The sequence below is a fragment of the Ambystoma mexicanum genome, chromosome 3q, assembly GCF_040938575.1.
Source record: "Ambystoma mexicanum isolate Mex_15411 chromosome 3q, UKY_AmexF1_1, whole genome shotgun sequence".
NCBI lineage: Eukaryota > Metazoa > Chordata > Amphibia > Caudata > Ambystomatidae > Ambystoma > Ambystoma mexicanum.
The window spans coordinates 880,822,188-880,841,832 of record NC_090926.1 but is presented as its reverse complement, the minus strand read 5'-3'; the positions used below and the strand labels follow the sequence as shown (position 1 = coordinate 880,841,832).

The 19,645-nt window shown below is 49.2% G+C and overlaps 1 protein-coding gene across 7 annotated transcripts in view; it reads left to right on the top strand.

Annotated features, from left to right (window-relative positions):
* Window positions 1–19,645, top strand: part of POLG2 (DNA polymerase gamma 2, accessory subunit) — a 367,703-nt gene that overhangs the window by 192,905 nt on the left and 155,153 nt on the right. The gene's annotated exons all lie outside the window — the stretch shown is intronic.

Below are 19,645 nucleotides of genomic sequence, written 5' to 3'. Positions count from 1 at the left end.
AAGGGGACATCTTAAACCAGATTCCCTAGTGGTTACCAACACTAGAAAAAGGGCTGGCACGCCCTTATCTTCATCAGAAGCTCCTCCCGACAAGGAGAGCAAAAAACTTTACGGGTTTGGCAGGAAGGTAGCCTCAACGTCCGCCTACCAAGCAAGGATTGCGAATTCCACCACCCTGTTGGCTAGTTACAATTGCCATCAATGGGAAGAAGTCGCAGCGCTCATTGCCTCTGCTCCAGAACCATTAAAGGGCCAGCTGGCTCGGATCTCGGCAGAAGGGAGAGCCGTGTCTGGTTGCATTTTAAAAGCAACTTTCGACGCCGCTGACAACGCAGGGAGATTGATAGCAGAAGGTACTGTTATCAAAAGACATGCGTGGTTACGGCAGTCGGGATTCAAGACAGAAACCCAGGCTTCTTTAATAGACAAGCCAGTGGAACCCGACCTATTGTTTGGGAAAGCGGTCGAAGACGCACTTAAAAATGCCAAAGATGAATATGAGACTCTCAAATCCCTTGGCCAGCTTACCAACAAACCCCCTAACCAGAGGGGGAACAGTAATTTTCGTCGCCCACGCGGACAAAATTCACAAAGAGGCAACTATGCCCAGGGACAGGGTACACAATGGAATAACAACCAGCAGTCTACCCAGAGTTACGGCAGGGGTAACAAGAGAGGTCGTGGAAGAGGCAGAGGCAGCCCCAACAAGGGAGGTGGCACGCCTCCACCAAAACAGTGACGCTCAGTTCAGGGTCCCTTGCCACGCAACCCCAGTAGGGGGACGCATTTCCACCTTCACCCAGGCTTGGGAAGGGATCACCTCAGACAGATGGGTGCTGTCAACAGTATCCGCAGGATATTGTATAGAACTACTGCAGCGTCCCCGGAACCATCCTCCACGACAAAGAGTGCACTCCCTAGAGCATCAAAGGATCCTTCTCGAGGAGATCGCCATTCTGCTAGAAAAGGACGCGATAGAACTCGTCCCAGGACACCAGGTAAACAAGGGTATCTATTCAACTTACTTCCTTGTGCCAAAGAAAGATTTGACAATGCGCCCAGTATTGGACTTGCGGCCTGCCAACAAGTATGTCAAGCCCCAAAAATTCCGTATGACCACGCTACAAGAGGTAATCCCCCTCCTAAAAAAGGGGGATTACATGGCAACCTTGGATATGAAAGATGCTTATTTTCATATTTCCATGCTCCCAGCGCACAGAAAGTACTTGCGCTTCAAGGTAGACAGTCGCCACTACCAATTCAAGGTACTGCCCTTCGGGATAGCTTCTGCACCAAGGGTATTCACCAAGGTACTGGCGGTGGCGGCTGCACACCTACGCAGGGAAGCAATCCCGGTGTACCCTTATCTGGACGACTGGCTCATAACGGGGGAAACCCCAGGAATTTGCAGGTCAAACATTCAGAGGACTATCGACCTCCTCCACGAATTAGGCTTCTCTATCAACGAGAAAAAGTCAAGTCTGGTGCCAAGCACCTCAAAACAGTTTCTAGGAGCTATCCTAGATACTCAGAAAGGATTGACCTTCCCTTCGGAAGAGAGAATTCGGAATATACTTCTGCAAATTCCGCATTATCAGTCAGGTCAACAGATAACAGTACGCAAAGCTATGCGGTTACTGGGCATGATGGCGTCATGCATTTACCTGGTCCCCCACGCGCGTCTGCGCATGCGTCCCATGCAGGAATGGTTGGCGAAACAGTGGTCTCAGGCAAGTGGTCATTGGGACGATCTAGTGGTCGTTTCGCCAACACTCGTACAGAGCCTACACTGGTGGACAAGAGAGAATCTCGCAAAGGGGAAACCCTTTTACGATCCCGAAGTACAAGCCGTGGTGACTACAGATGCATGCCTGACTGGGTGGGGAGCTCACCATCTCCACCACACAGCTCAGGGTCTCTGGTCTCACTCAGTAGCCAAGAACCACATCAATCTGCTAGAGCTTCTGGCAGTATTCCGAGCGCTAAAGGCGTTCGAGCCCCATCTACTGAACTTGTCGGTGCAGATCAGGACGGACAGCACGACAGCCATGTTCTATCTAAACAAGCAAGGGGGGACTCGTTCGCCAAATCTGTCCAAGCTTGCCCAGAAAATCTGGATATGGGCACTCAGACGGAACATCTTCCTGTCATCGCAACATGTTCCAGGGGAGCTCAATTCCCTAGCGGATGCTCTAAGCAGAGACTCCCTCCCAGAAGAACACGAATGGGTCCTTCACAGAGACGTGGTAGAAGATCTCTTCTCTCAGTGGGGTTTCCCCACTATAGACCTATTCGCCACAAGCGAAAACAAACAATGCCCAGGATTTGCATCCAGGTTCCCCCAACCGGACTCCCAAGGGAATGCCCTGTGGATGAACTGGTCAGGGATGTTTGCGTACGCTTTTCCACCAACTCCTCTCATCAGGAAGGTGGTGTACAAGATGAACAAGGAATCGATGACGCTCATCCTAGTTGCTCCCATGTGGGCGAGACAACCATGGTTTCCACACTTACGCAGCATGGCGGTGTGCGAACCCATCAGACTCCCAGCCTGGTACAACCTACTGTCCCAGCAACAGGGTCAAACAGTGCATCAGGAACCCAACTCTATGAACCTAGCAGCATGGCTCCTGAAGTCCTAGAGTTTGGACATCTCAAATTACCACAGAGGTGTATGGACATTCTAAAGGAGTCCAGGAAACCAAATACAAGGCACTGTTACTTTGATAAGTGGAAAAGATTTGTTATCTGGTGCCAGAATAAACAAATCAACCCGGTTGATTGCACTCCTTCCAACGTTGTGACATACATGCTCCACCTGCTGGATGCAGGGTTGGTTTTTAACTCACTGAAAGCACACCTGGCAGCCCTCTCGGCTTACACCACATCCCATAACAAGGTCTCGTGGTGGAAAGTGCCAGTGGTTAAAGCCTTCATGGAAGGAGTAAAGAGACTTCACCCTCCTATTTCGAACCCACCGCCAGGATGGGACCTCAACGTGGTGCTAGCTAAGCTCATGGGACCCCCATTCGAACCCATGCATAAAAGTAGTCTCAAACACCTGACTTATAAAACGGCCTTCTTAGTAGCCATTACCTCCATAAGAAGGGTCAGTGAAATTCAGGCTCTGTCAGTGCAAGATCCTTTCTTTACTATCCACAAGGACAAACTGGTTTTACGCACACACCCTAGGTTCTCACCTAAATTCATATCCAAGTTCCATGTAAACCAGTCCATCGAGCTTCCGGCTTTCTTCCAAAACCCGCAAAGCTCGGCTGAGGTGAAACTACACACCCTAGATGTGCGTAGGGCGGTCCTATACTATGTAAATAAAACCAGACCGCTAAGGAAAACAGATCAACTGTTTGTCTCCGTAGCTACAGGCAGAGAGGGGGATCGCGTCTCTAAAGGCGCTATCTCGAAGTGGATTATCAACTGTATACAGCTGTGTTACTCTCTTTCTGAAAAGACTCTGCCTTTTACGCCAAGGGCCCACTCTACTAGAGGCATTGGTGCCACTCTGGCTTTCATTGCAAATGTTCCCCTCGACACCATTTGCAAAGCGGCTACTTGGAGCTCTATTCACACTTTTACTCAGCATTACTGCATTGACACTCATTCCAAGACAGATACACAAGTGGGACAAGCGGTTCTAAGACAACTGTTTGCTCATGACCCTTCTCACATCCCACCTCCTTCTTCTGGTACTGCTCGCTAATCTATGCACAGCATGTGATCTAAGCAGATTCCACAAGCCTCAGAAGGGATACATTACTCACCGTAATCGTATTTCTGATGCTTGTATCTGCTTAGATTCACATGCGACCCACCCTTCCTCCCCTCCGAGAGAAGGCGCATGATTGCTTGTAGTCTTACCTTTCTGTTTATCTGCTTGGATTATCTGTACTCACGCTACTCCTCATGCTTCCTCATGTCAGAAAAAATACAATCTGAGGATCCTACACGCGTGAGGGATCTTGGGTACAGTGGACGTCACACTAGGGATAGTATTACTGGCACGCCTGTGTCGACGCCCATTTTCGACTTTCGAAAAACAAACTGTAATACTCCGCAGCTTCCACTAGATGTCGGCCTATGCACAGCATGTGAATCTAAGCAGATACAAGCATCAGAAATACGATTACGGTGAGTAATGTATCCCATATATTGTGTTGATATGGTATGTGTTGGTTTAGTATTGTGATATTGTGATTTTCTCGCTACGGTCATTATTTTAAAGGCCTTAAAAAAAATGTGTATCTATTTTTGATATAACAACTGTTTGGAGTAGTTTGTAAGCGCTCTTGCTTTGTGTGCTCATTGCGGGCTTTCAGTCACCCTCACCCCTCTTAAGACCTAGTCTTGACCGCCGCGATCGCTACCTTGATTGGTCTGGCTCGTCCAGAGGTTACCCTGTTCCAAGTAATTAGGTTGGCCTTCTGAACTTCTGCGCCACCAGGACAGAGTTCAGAAATCCGTCTTAACACCGTGGGATTCTTTGAGCTTTGTGATACTGTGCCAATGTGGTCGCATGAAGTTTGAGGTTAATCGCACGTCGGATCTTCCATTCTAATTGTCCAATAAGGTTTTCTGGTTTTTATGTCGCTCGGAGTTTGTCGCCCGTGGCTTTAATTAAACCGAGGATCCTCTTTGCCTCCTCTTCACTGAACCCTAAGGTCTCAGCCCTGTTTGTGGTAGTTTGATCTATTTGTGCAAAGGACATTGCAAAGTAGATTAATTATTCAGCTTTGGGTAGTGTGCTCCTCCTTAGTGGTGGCCGTATATAAGGTAAAAGAATGAGCAATGGGGGTAAGGAATCTTAACAGTATTGTTAAGAACAGAAGAAAGGAGGAGAAGAAGATAGAAGAAAAAATGTGGGATCAGGGAGTGGAGATGAGAGTTTGAGTAGAAATCAGGCAAGTAAGAAATAGGGATGATCAAATGGTAATGAGTATAGTGAGAGAGCCAGAAACACTTAATGAGAACGGAGAAGACAGAAGTGTGAGAAGGAGTGAAAGAAGTCAAAAGTTCAAGACAAACTAAAATAATACAGTGGTAAAAGACAGCACTACAAGGGCGGGACACTGTGCTTGATTTGGTGGTTATGGGATTGCCCTGCTGCATATGATGGGGTTTTCTTAGGACAGTGCCCTATTGTCTTTGGCTGAGGTTTGGCAGAATTGCGTGTGAAACCCTTAACACATGCACTTGGTGATGTGCAGGATGTCTTCAATAACAATTGAAACGATTGTTGGTTAAGTTGGCGCAACCTATATTTATTTGTATAGCTGACACGTGTTTTGATCCTCCTGGGTCATTTTCACGGATAATCCATGTACATCCAAAGATGACAACATGGTGGATCACCCAGATAGTGAATGTTTAACCCGTGGTGAACAGTCCCATTAGATGTGCCTGGTGCAGTGCATTCAGGGTTAACAGTGGGAGGTCAGGTTCATGTGTTGCATTAAGCAATCATTGGTGGAGTAGTACGTTAAGTTGCAGTTTTATTTGATGAGAAAAAACGTTGGTAGCACGCAATAATGGCAGAGAATGTTGGCAATATTTCAGTTACATTGTGTTGTTCGGATCATTTAGGGAAAAGTTGGGAAGAAAGGGAGAGAGGAGAGAGTTGGGTCATATTTAGTTGGATTAGTGGTCCTGAGTTATGGGCCTGTGCATGGTCCTACATTGGAATCATGTCAAGGCATGGGGGCTGAGCTTACTGATAGTAATTAGTTGTAGTTCATTGATGGGTCTGTAATTGCGGGTCACGGTCCTTGATGGTCAAGGTCTGGAGCCACAACAGTTGTCGGCGGTCGCCCCTGGAGAACAATCCTCACGATATCTGTCGTGCAGGAATCTGCCCCTCAAGGGTTTAAGGAGATTGAGGCCAGAGCGTAGAGCTTCTATTCTGGGTCAATTATCCATCCAGTAAGGTGCTGGGGAGACCCATGGCGTGCGGATTGGCAGCGAGGTGCTGGGCATAGTGCACTCTGCTATGCGGAGCAAAGTGAGTTAACACTAGGCAGTGTGGTTGACCAGAAACATCCATTAGAACTAACAGTCAGAAGGTAACTGCCTCAAGGTGTGGGGTCGTGACGCGTTTGAGCATGAACTATCCAATTCGCATTGTTCCATAGCCCTGTGCTGGTAGGCACAGAGTTAATAATACGCCGCCCCACCCTCCCTGGGGTGGGCAGGCACTCGTCGAGTGCCAGCACCAGAGAGTATCTTGTGAGGCTTACCTGAGGAGCTGTCATGATGCCTTCCCCCGGGGATCCAGACCAGGTCCAGCAACCCAAGAAGCAGGCATAAAGTTATTTTGGGCAAGCCCAAAAACCCCTGCTAGGGGCTGTTTGGGTGCGGGCCTGTCGCCATAGGCGCCAGGCTCATAGAGTAGAACTTACCTGATGCAGATTCTGCTGCAAGAGCTCCAAGCCAAATGAGGCTTGGGACTATTTTACCTAGGGACTATTTTTTACTCGGGCGGGGCTGGGGAGGAATACTTACCTGGGACTACTTTGGAGGCTATTTAAACCACACCCAAAGAGCAACACATGCTTCGTGTTACTCCGCATCCAGCAGCGTAACGCTCACCGTGCCTGCAAGTCTGCATCCAGCCTTCTGCCACGCCCGCCTCGAGTTTGGAGCTCCTAGAAAAAGGGAGAAAGAAGGAGAAAAGGTTAGAACAAGAGCAATATCTTTGATCCTTACCTGAATTCCCGATCCATCGCGCCTTCGAGCTGGAATAAAGAAGTTATTTTATGCGCGTCGCCTCGCCTGCTGCAGCGCCGCGCTGAACTCACCGGCCTTCGCAGCATCTTCACATTCCACCGCATCCTCCTGCATGTTCCCGCCGCATTCCGGCACCTAAGGAGTAGACAAGAACAGCAAGGTGAGCCAAGGGAATACACAGAGGAATATTAGTAACCCCCCCATAGACTTACCTGATTTTACCACCGGGGGTACTATTCCTCTTCACGGGTCGGCGCAGCTTCCACTGCATCTTCGCCGAACCCCGGCCCCTAAGGGGAAACAAAAGGACAGCAAGGTGAAACAAAGGGACTATCAAGGGGAACCCTCCTCACCACATTAGACTTACCTGATTTTACCGCCGGAGGTATTATTCCCCGAGACTTCATACTTTCTCTCAGTGCCTGAATAAGGGAGAAAGCAACAGGTTACATATTGATATTATTTATCAAACTGTGTTGGAAATACAAATCCTTACCAGAATATTACCGGTTGCCACGAGGAACTCTTCGCTAGGGTCAAGCTGCAATCTGCAAGGAATCGGACAAGAGTGAAAGTCAGGCATTTGAACTCTTACGAACTACATACTTTTAGGAGTCAATATTGTTCTGGAACTCACCAATTCCTTCGAGCCAGTGAAGCAACTGGTTATCAACGCGCCCCTGCGCTCAATGCAGGATGGAGAGCTCATCTTTTCAAACCATCAGGCCAAGCAAACGAAGCTAGGTGGGCCAGTCCAGTCCGTCATCTCGGCCCTACGCTTCACATTGGTGGAGACCGCAGCTGTCCAGTTCAGATCGATGCCTCTGTGGTAGCCAGGTGAGCGTAACAGAACACGAAGCCTACCCACAAATTCCCAGCCGGGCGTTATGGATACCTCAGAGACTGACCAATTGGCCCAATTACTAGGGGAATTGAGGGCTGAAGTGCATTCCGCCCGTCAAGAAATCAATGCTCTTAAGAGAGAACTGATTTTGTCAAAGGAGCGAACTGATGACCTTGCTAGGCAACTATTGCAAAGCCAGGCTGGACAAGCACCCCTACCTGGTTCCGGGGGAAATCCAGCTCCTGTGTTATCGGATAACCCTGTGCAAATAAACCTGCCAAGAAATATTCCATTAGCTCCACCCGAACGCTTTGCCGGAGATCCCAAAAGGTTTGCCGTGTTTATGAACCAATGCCGCTTGCACTTTGTATGCAGACCTGGAGCCTTCCCAAACGATCAAGCCAAGGTAGCCTTTGTATTGTCATATCTCAGCAGCAGTGCAGCTGATTGGTCAATTCCACTAGTTACTCAAGATGACCCAATTCTTCGGGATTTTCAGGGCTTTCAAACGAGCATGGAAAGACTATTTGCCCGGCACTCCCAAGGACAGGCCCTGGATAACTAACTTTTGTCCCTACGACAGGGTAACCAGGACCTTCTATCCTACATCGCGACCTTTAATAGGTTGATAGTGGAAACTGGATGGCCAGAGGTAAAACGAATCACGTTATTTCATCGAGGGCTTCGAGGAGAACTCAAGGATGTCTTGGCTCAGGTCGTGAACCCACCTCAAGACTGCGCTGAATATATTGACTTAGTGGTCCAGTTAGATCACGGACTTCAGAACAGAAAGGCTGATCGAGCCAAGTTTGAGAATCGGGTGTTGGTCAAAACCCACGCTAACCCCAAAGGAGCAGATGCTTCAGAACCCATGCAAATCGGAGGGCTTAAAGGACCCTTAACCCAGAAGGAAAGAGAAAGGAGACGTCAAATGCAATTGTGTCTATATTGTAGAACTTCTGGGCATTTTCTACGGGATTGCCCTGTAAAAACACCCAAGAAGGAGGTAGGAGCTGCTGATAAAAGCTATATGGAGTCAGACTCTGGAAACGACCACGCCCGACAGGCGTAGAGGTCCGCTTGCCGAGCTTGAAGAAGGATACTCAGACCTCGCATTTCATCATACCAATGGTCCTCGTAGATCCAGGGCAGCCATCGCGTATGCACGCAGTAAGGGCATACATTGATAGCGGGGCCATAGGAAACTATGTGGACTATGAATTGGCTTCCAGGATGAATCTACCTCTCTGCCAAAAAACCACCCCAGATGTCATCACCACAGTCGATGGAACTGAAATGGCCTCTGGGCCTGTAACTCATTCCACCGCAGAGATGACACTATTGGGTCAGGATGGGCATCGAGAGACTATTGTGTTTGATCTAATCAAAGCCCCACAGTTCCAAATAATACTGGGGATACCTTGGTTGGAAACACATAATCCTTGTATTGATTGGCGAGCAAAGAGAATAACCTTCCTGGATTGTGCACAAACCTGTTACCCAAAGAAAAATCAGAACGCAGGTCTGGCCACAGTAGCCACAGCAGTCATGCAACTACCTCCAGAATACCAAGAATTCCAGGATGTCTTCCAAAAAGAACAGGCAAACACCTTACCTCCTCACAGATCGTACGATTGTCAAATAGATCTCATACCCGGGGCACAACCCCCTTGTAGCAGGATTTATGCCCTTACGGAACCTGAGAACCTTCACCTACGACAATACTTAGACCAGTACCTTGCCAATGGCTTTATTCGCCCATCCAAGTCCCCTGCATCTTCAGCTTTGTTCTTCCTTCGTGCCCAAAAAGGAAGGTGACCTCAGAACGTGCATAGACTACCGCGCATTGAACCAGATAACTGTTAAGAACCGATACCCATTGCCTCTGATCCCTGAACTACTAGACCAAGTGAAGGACGCTTGTATATACACTAAATTAGATCCCCGGGGGCATTCCATCTGGTACGTGTAAAAGAGGGCGACAAATGGAAGACTGCTTTTCGCACTAAGTATGGGTTATTCGAATACCAGGTGATGCCTTTCGGGTTGTGCAATGCACCAGCAGCCTGCCAATACTTCATGAACGATGTCCTTCGTGAACTCATTGACGTTTGTGTTGTCGTATATAGCGATGATATTCTAGTATACTCCTCTTCAGAATCTGACCATGTGAAGCACGTCCGAGCAGGCCTTGAGAAATTGCGCCAGCTCAAACTATATGCAAAACTAGAAAAATGCGTTTTTCATGCCACAGAAGTTGAATTCCTTGGGTTTATCCTGACCCCAAAGGGAGTCCGAATGGACTCACAAAAGGTGGATGCAATCCTTAAGTGGCCATCCCCAAGTTCAGTTAAAGGAGTACAAAGCATGCTTGGCTTTGCCAATTTCTACCACAGATTCATCCCAGATTTTTCACATGTCGTACATCCCATTACAGCACTCTTGCGAAAAAATAAACGCTTTATGTGGATTGAAGAAGCTGAAAATGCCTTCCAAGAGCTGAAAGTGAAATTCACGTCTGCACCTGTATTAAAGCACCCACGCCCTGACCTTCCATACATAGTGGAAACTGATGCATCCAGTCTAGCCATGGGAGCTGTCCTGTCTCAAAAGGACCCTGAAACTGGCCAGCTTTACCCAGTAGCATTTTGGTCCAGAAAGTTCTCGGCACCCGAGTTAAACTATGCGGTTACTGACAAGGAGTTATTAGCCATTAAATCCGCCTTCAAGGCTTGGCGGCACTATCTTCTCGGTGCCAGGCATACCATTACTGTGATCACTGATCACCGGAACTTACAGTATTTAAAAACAGCCAAGGCCCAATCGTCACGTCAACTCCGATGGCCATTGTTCTTTGCCGAGTTCGATTTCGTGATAACCTATCGACCAGGTTGTAAGAATGGTAAAGCAGACGCCTTATCCTGAATAGGGATGGGAGAGGCAGAAGTGAACCCAGAACCAGTACCTATAATTTCCAAACAAAGGATTCTTGGCATGACTACTCTACAGACACTAGAGGACATTCAGGTAAAGATCCAGCAACTCTTTGATCCTACAGCCCTGCAGGACTGGGTAAAGAAAGGGCCGGACTACTCTGTCACCAATGATCTGCGTTATTACCAAGGGCGGCTATTTCTGCCACACAAGGAACTACAAGAGCTAGTCATTTCCCGTTATCATGATACCCTAATGGAGGGGCACCCAGGTATTGCAAAAACTGAAGCTAAAATTAAAAGACAATTCTGGTAGCCCACCTGGCGAAAGGATATTAAATCATTTGTGATGTCTTGTGGCATTTGCGCCAAAAACAAAAGTCCAAAGAAAAAACCAGCTGGACTCTTACAACCTTTAGACATTCTGCCTACACCATGGCACACCTTATCGTTAGACTTTATTACTGATCTACCTCCTTGTAATGGATTTAACACCATTCTAGTTATTGTGGATCTTTTTTCTAAGATGGCCCACTTTATTCCTTTAAAAGGATTACCTTCAGCCTCAATCCTGGCCAAAGAATTCCTCGAAAACATTGTTCGCATACATGGATTTCCGTCCGTGTTGGTCTCTGACTGGGGCAGTCCATTCATTTCACATTTTTGGAAGAAATATTGTCAATTGGCGCGAATCGACGTGAGATTATCGACCAGTCACCACCCCCAGACCGATGGTCAAACGGAGAGGACCAAACAGACTCTTGAACAATACCTGCGTTGTATGTTACATCAAACTGAGAGTAATTGGATCGCAGAATATGCATACAATAATTAGTACATTCTGGAACTGGACAAAGCCCCTTTTATACCCTAAATGGGCACCATCCTCGAACCTCAGACCTTGACTCACCCCAACACTTAGAAATGCCCGCAGTGGACCATCTACACGCTACGATTACACAAGCCTTTAAGGAGGCAACTGCACATTTAAAACAAGCGAAGGAGAAATATAAGAAAGATGCTGATCGGCATAGAAGTGATACTCCACAGTACCAGATAGGGGATCAAGAATGGTTGGCCACAAAACACACACCTCTCAAGGGAACGCGGACCTTTAACCCTAGATATTTGGGACCTTACTCTATTAAGGCCATTATCAACCCGGTGGCCGTCAAGTTGGATTTACCTGCTAATATGCGAATTCACCCCGTCTTTCATGTGTCACTTTTGAAGCCAGAGCAACCAGGGACAAGACTAACCAAGCCACCAGACCCCATCCTTATAGAGGTTAAAGACATCCTGGACTCCAAGATGGTGAAGTCAAAACTTTTTTATTTAATCGATTGGAAAGGTTACGGACGACAGGAAAGGTCTTGGGAACCTAGTGACCACGTGCATGCACCTCGATTGGTGAAAAGATTCCATCGAAATTTCCCAGACAAACCAAAACCACGGGGAAGAACGACTTTAGGAGGGGCCTTGGGGGGGGAGTGCTGTCATGATGCCTACCCTCGGGGATCCAGACCAGGTCCAGCAACCCCGGAAGCAGGCATCAAGTTATTTTGGGCAAGCCCAAAAACCCCTGCTAGGGGCTGTTTGGAAGCAGCCCTGGCGCCTATGGCGCCAGGCTCATATGGAGAGTCAGTCCTGCCGCCATAGGCTCCAGGCTCATAGAGTAGAACTTACCTGATGCAGACCCTGCTGCAGGAGCTCCAAGCCAAATGAGGCTTGGGACTATTTTACCTAGGGACTATTTTTTTACTTGGGCAGGGCTGGGGAGGAATACTTACCTGGGACTACTTTGGAGGTTATTTAAACCACGCCCAAAGAGCAGCACATGCTTCGTGTTGTTCTGCATCCAGCAGCGTAACGCTCACCGTGCCTGCAAGTCTGCATCCAGCCTTCTGCCACAGCCGCCTCGAGTTTGGAGCTCCTAGAAAAAGGGAGAAAGAAGGAGAAAAGGTTAGAACAAGAGCAATACCTTTGATCCTTACCTGAATTCCCGATCCATCGCGCCTTTGAGCTGGAAGAAAGAAGTTATTTCATGCGCCTCGCCTGCTGCAGCGCCGCGCTGAACTCACCGGCCTTCGCAGCATCTTCACATTCCACCGCATCCTCCTGCATGTTCCCGTCGCATTCCGGCACCTAAGGAGTAGACAAGAACAGCAAGGTGAGCCAAGGGAATACACAGAGGAATATTAGTAACCCCCATAGACTTACCTGATTTCACCACCGGGTACTATTCCTCTTCACGGGTCGGCGCAGCTTCCACTTTATCTTTGCTGAACCCCGGCCCCTAAGGGGAAACAAAAGGACAGCAAGGTGAAATAAAGGGACTATCAAGGGGAACCCTCCTCACCACATTAGACTTACCTGATTTTACCGCCAGAGGTATTATTCCCCGAGACTTCATACTTTCTCTCAGTGCCTGAATAAGGGAGAAAGCAACAGGTTACATATTGACATTATTTATCAAACTGTTGGAAATACAAATCCTTACCAGAATATTACCGGTTGCCACGAGGAACTCTTCGGTAGGGTCAAGCTGCAATCTGCAAGGAATCAGACAAGAGTGAAAGTCAGGCATTTGAAGTCTTACGAATTACATACTTTTAGGAGTCAATATTGTTCTGGAACTCGCCAATTCCTTCGAGCCAGTGAAGCAACTGGTTATCAACGCGCCCCTGCGCTCAATGCAGGATGGAGAGCTCATCTTTTCAAACCATCAGGCCAAGCAAACGAAGCTAGGTGGGCCAGTCCAGTCCGTCATCTCGGCCCTACGCGTCACATTGGTGGAGACCGCAGCTGTCCAGTTCAGATCGACGCCTCTGTGGGAGCCAGGTGAGCGTAACAGGAGCTGAATCAGGCTCTTAACAGTTTGCCGGGTGGCTTGCACCAGTAATACAGTGCCGGTCACAATGTTTTCTTCTAAAGCCCTTGCAGGACAAGGCAGCGGTGTTGAGCAATGTAGGTACACAGGAAGACGCTGCCTGGCAATACGTAGCACGATTTGCTACGTCCACGCTTCTGTGCCTATAAGAACCAAGGTACGGACCCTCTGCGGCAAAGCCCTCGCTGGGCAAGGCTGCGGTGTTGAGCGACACTGGTGCGCAGGAGATGCTGCCCGACGATACGTAGCACGCTTCACTACATTCACGCTTCTGTGCCTATAAAGAACCAAGGTATGGACCCTCTGCGGCAAAGCCCTCGCAGGCAGAACAAGGCTGTGGTGTTGAGACACGCAGGTGTTTGGCGGTGATGAGGTAGTCGCGTAGGCAGGGAGTGCGGATGACCTCACCTTCCTGTCAGCAGCCGCCAGGTAAGTTGTTGCGGGAAGGGTTAGCTTGCTACACTCCACGCAAACCCCCTGACCTGGTGCCCCATCTCGCTCTGTGTTGTTTTCCCCAGCATCCCGTCCTCGCACCCCCCCGCTTAAATGCGCTCCCTCGCATCTTAGGCCACGTACACCCCCTCTTACTTTAGGTTGCGTTCACTCCCTCGCAATTTAGGCTGCATGCGCTCCCTCGTTTCTTAGGCTGCATGCGCTCCCTCGCTTCTTAGGCTGTGTGCGCTCCCGCGCAACTCTAGGGCATGTGCGCCCCCTCTTAGGCCGCGCAACCTAGGCACATGCGCTCCTTTTTTAGGCCACGTGCACCCCTGTGCATTTTTAGGTCACGTGCGCTCTCTCACTATGCTGCTATGTGCACCCCTCTTTTCCTCAGCCGCTGCGCTCCCCACACTCCCCTTAGGACTTTCTCTCCCCTCTTCTTAGCTCTCTCTCCTGATCTTTTGTGTATTGTTCTTGACATTTTGTTCTCCACAGTTGTTCGCTTACATTGCCTACATTCCTGCTCTGTTCATTATTTACTTCTAGGTTCCTGTGGTGATTGATCTGTTCCTGTCGGTTTTTGCTTACATTGTACTGCCTGCATTCCCTCTGTTCTGTTCCTGTTGTTTTTGTTTCTCCAGAGTTGTGTGGCTTACATTGTACTGTCTCTATCCCTGGTGTGTTTATTCCTTACTTCTAGGTTCCTTTGGTGATTGACTTGTCTATGCACTGCATCTGATTTTCTGTCCGTTGTTCTTCCTATCTGTGTCCCCTTAGTGTGCCCCCCAGCTAACTGCTTCCCACTCCTATCACCCCCCCCTTTAGGCTCGCCTTCTCCCCCCCTCCTCTCTGCACCCTCTATTGTGCTCTCTGTCTCACCTATCTCCTCTTACTGCTTTTCAATCGACTATGCTATCCCTCTCACTAAGTCTGGCAGGAAGAAGCTCAAAATGTACATCCTGGTCTCCCTATCGCTGATACCTACACCAGTGCTTCCTCCAGACAGACCCTCAACAACATCATATTTGTTGTTACCTCTCCAGGCCTATGGAACTCTCCCTGCCCCCCCCCCCATGGTCTCTGTTCTCTTTTTTTCCTTCTTTGCCCATTAATGGTGTCATGGCACCCTTCCACTCCTCTAAGACCATCAATAATGTTTACATAAACTGCACCGTCTTGGTCCAGGCCCTCAGGCCAACCACCTCCTTTTTGATAGACGCTTCCTGCACCTTATCAACTTCCTTTCTTCTCCTGCTGTTCCTTCTTTCCCCTCTGTGGCTGCTCTGCCACCTCCATCCTCATCCACCTCTGCGGCTGCCTCTTCTGCTTCTCAGGCCACCCTGTTGCCACCTTCCTCCACCACCCCTTTTGCTCCTCTGCTGCCTCCATCCTCTGCCACCTCTACGGCTGCCTCTGCTGCTTCCGGCCACCCTGTTGCCTCCTTCCTCCGCCACCCCCTCCTCCCTGGCTACCTTGCCTTCTCTTTCCTCCTCTGCCCATCCTCGGGTACCTGCAACACTTCGGCAGGGTGTACCTCTGACCTGTACCCCTCCACGGAAATCCTTCAAAGGGGGAAACCTGCTCCACATTGCTACTCTCAACTCTCACTCAGCTGTCAAACACTCCTGACATCTGCCTTTCTCCTGGAAGAACTCGATTTGGATCTACTCCGCCTGACCGAGACTTGGTTGAAGGCCAACTCTGTCAGAAGCTTTGACACTCTACTTCCTGATGGCTACAAGATCCTCTCCGAACCCAGAACTAACCTTCCCGGTGGGGGTATAGCCTTGATCTTCCCGGAGTGGATCTCTGCTTCTATCATTTCTATGCAGGACTACTCCTCCTTTGATTGCCTGGTCTGCAGGCTCTCTATCTCTCCTGGCCTTTCTCTAACTGTGGCTACTATCTACAAGCTGCCTGGCCAGGTTGCCCCCTTCTTCTCCGAGTGGGCGGACCTCTCCTCTTCTCTCCTCAGCTCTACCTCTCAACTTCTCCTCCACTGAGACCTTAACATTCACCTGGATGCTACCTGCCCTTCTTCAGGACTCTTTTGCAACCTCTGTGACTCTCTCTCTCTATTGTTCCCTCTGGCCCGACTCACTCTGCAGGGCACAATGTGGATGTTCTGAACTCCTCAGACCTCCCCCTCTCCAACTCTCTCACCAAATCTCTCTTCTCCTGGAGTGATCACTTTCTCCTTTCCTCCCACCTCTCTCTCTACCCCTCAGGCCAAGCCGACTCCAGCACTGCCACCTACCTTCTCCACCATCCGACCCATGACGCGGGTGTTAGCTGAGGCTTTCGCCGCTACTTTCTCTCCTCCTCCTTCTGCACCTTTGGCTGATTCGCACCCTGACACAGCCCTATCTGACCTTCATCTTTCTATCTCTAACACTCTTGATGTACTTGCCCCTATCATGAGGATCCGCTTGAAGCCGAAATCCAAGTGCAACTCTTGGTACGACTCCAACGTCGTCACCCTCAAACGCAAGTGCTGCGTGACTGAGAGGAAGTGGGGGGTTAAGTGCACCCTCTGACAAACTGTCCTGCCGCCTGCTCCAAAGGCAATTCAGACTCTCTGTCCTCGCCAAGAAGAGAGCCCACATCCAAGCCCGCGTCTCTGCGGCATCTAACAACTTGGCTGAACTCTTCCAAATCTGCAGGGAGCTGGCCAATCCTGCTGCAGTCTCTACCTCTCCTGTTCCCTTACAGGCCCTCTGTATGGCCTTGGCTTCTCATTTCATCACAAACTCAGGACATTCTGTCCACCGCCTCTTCCTCCTGCAATCCTGGCCCGCCTGTGGCTGTCTCTCCTCCTTCCTTCTCCTCCTTTCCCTTGTTCACCACTGACAATGTTCCTAGATAAGTCTGATCTGAAAGTCTCGTCAAAACAGGTTCTCCCCTCTTCATCCAGAACCATCAAGGACCACATTGACACCCTTGCTCCAGCCTTGGCTGATTTCTGCGATCACTCCTTTGCCACTAGAACCTTCCTCTCCACCCTTGAAGCACTCCCTTGTGCACCCCCTGCTAAAGAAGCCCTCTGCCGATCCTTCCTCTATGGCTAACTATCTCCCGAGCTCTATCACTCCTTTCCTGGGCAAAATCTTGGAAAAGCTACCCATCTCCCAGCTTAATCTGCACACTGAATCTGTTGGTTGTCTCCACGACCACCATTCTGGCTTCAGAGCTGCCAGAAGCATGGAAACTGGTCTTCTGAACACCTGTGAAGACCTGCTCTCTAACCTTGATTCTAACCTTCCTTCTGTCCTCATTCTTCTCGATCTTTCTTCTGCCTTTGATACGGTCTACCATGCCATCCTGCTCAATCGCCTCTGTGATAACCTGGGTATCACTTTTCAGGCCCTGGCCTGGCTGACCTCCTTTATCACTGGCCGACCCTCTCGGGTCCAACTGGGGTCTTTCCTCTCCTCTCTCTCTCTACTTGTGGTGTTCCCCAAGGGTTCAACCTCTCTCCCTGGCTGTTCAACCAAACCTGGCACCTCTTACCCACCGCATCGCCTCCTTCTGCTCCAACTTTGTGTTATGCGCATGACACCTAGCTCTCCTTCGGGCTCCCCTCAGCCGCCTCTTCTCCTTCTCTCATTCCAGATTGTCTGACCGCAATTCAGGAATGGTGGGCCGTCAATGATCTCTGCCTTAACGCCAGTAAGAATGAGATCTTCCTCATCGCAACACCAGCTCCCTCCTGTTAGGCAGAAACCTGTGCAGTTCCCTTTGGGAACACTGCAAAAGATTTAGGACTACAGGTGTTAGCAGTAAACCCACTTGGTAGCAGTGTGTACCACCCAGATTTACCTGGTAGCTGTGGCTGAGCAGTCAGACTTCCCTCAAGAAGAGTTAGGCAGTATGCAAAGTATACACAATAGGCACTCAGATACAATAATACAAGCAAACACTGACCAGAGCTTTGGTATCAAAGTATATAATTATTTATTTAAAAACACAGTTTGAAACACTCCAGCACTCTTATTGTAAAACACTCTAAACACAGTTACTATTATAATATATACAACCCTTATTCCTTATCAGATAAGTCTTAGTTAACACCACTTATTTCCAGACAGAGGTGAGCGCTTAGCTATAGATGGCACTCCAATAAGTTCAAGAAGAAGGGAGGGAAAAAGACAGAATATGGGAAGATACATCACTCTAAGATTTAGGAACACTTTTAGCAAGGCAGAAGAGCAAAAGTCACTTGTGAGCCAAAGTCCATAGGCTGGGCCCACTCTTAGAGGGAGCAGAGCACAAATGCGCCCAAGATCAGACAGTTACACTAGGCTTTGAAAGTCTTGCAGAGAGTTCGAAAAGAGTTTAGAGAGGCTCAGAAAAGTTTAGCCAGGGTGTCCCAGGCTAACCCATGTTCGAAAGCCGGGGGCTAAATGTACCCCGTACAGTCGGTGGCAAGGGAAGCCAGGCGGAACACGGTACCTTAAGTGGGAAGGATCCTCCAGCGGTGGCAGTTGTTCCTGGTAGCGGGTGCAAGTATCGGCGTCGTCCAGGGGAAGAGAAGATCTCGACTTGGAGGAAAGCTGAAGGTCGTTGCACTGCCAGGGAAGAAACCAGCCGCAGAGTTTTCCGGTTAAAGGTATTACCCTTTATTTCGCGGTCGTGGTAAAACGTGGTATTCCGGTTGCCGGGGTGCTTGGCACAGGCAAGGCGGCCACGAGATGCGTCGGGAAGGCGAAAAGACGGTGAAACTGGTTATCTCCACCAGTCAAAAGAAGAAGACTCCGGCGGGAGATCTCCTCTGTCGTTGGGAAAAGTGGTGAGACGGTCCAGCAGGGCTCCACCGGTGGTGTCGTCGTGGCAGGTCGGCTCAGCTTCTCCCTCGTCGGATTCTTCGGTCCTCTCCGAAGTTCCAGTCCCCAAAGCCCTGCGTTTATGCAGAAAACCCCCATTCACTCAGCCTAGCTGTCACTCAAACATGCTAAGTGGTGAGCCGGCCGGCTCACCACTTGGACCAATCGGGACGGAGTGCGACTTGAGTTGCCTAGGCAACTCAGTCCAGGGTGCCTAAATCCACCCCTCCTAAGTACCCCAGACAGAGTGGCATCACTTTGGAGGGCTTCTGTGGAGAAGCCCGCCAAAAAGTGGAACAAAGGGCTCGACTTGGGTTGGAGTCACAGAAGAGAACACAAACACCATTTTAGAACCGAGTTTTGGCAAAAAAATACCAACCGGAGAATTAATAATAATTAAATAAACCGGCGGTATGTTCAAGGCTATCGTAATTAAATAAATAAAGATAGTAGCCTCGAACAATGGGGAAATCCCATAGAGAAATATTCGCAGTTCAATATAAAAAGTAGTATCCACTGCCACCAGCCAAAACCCGATCAGGGGGGACGGAGACGTGCCCCCTCGACGAACAGACCCCGGAGCAATCGAATTGCCCCAGCCAGTACATCCACAATATGATGGTTTGTACTGGTTCTGTTCAGATTTCAAGACTAGTAAAGTCAATGGTGACTTTACATGCCCTGGGAGACAGTAGTCAGTCACACATGAAGCCCTATGGAGTAACAGACCCCATAGCCCATTAAACACATCTAGAGTCAAAGGAACACACTCAAATCATGTCCAAGGGTGAGGGTAAAAGAGTCTCACTCTTGGCAGGAGAAAAAAATAAACCCCAAAAATCCAGCAAAGCTTCTGGGGGACTCACTAGGTTAGGAAATTCAGCCTAAACAGAGAATTCTCCCTAACACCTCCTTTCCTCTTTCTCTCTCTCTCTCTCTGGCCGCCCACTCTTGGCCCTCTTCCTGCTCCTATCTGTGA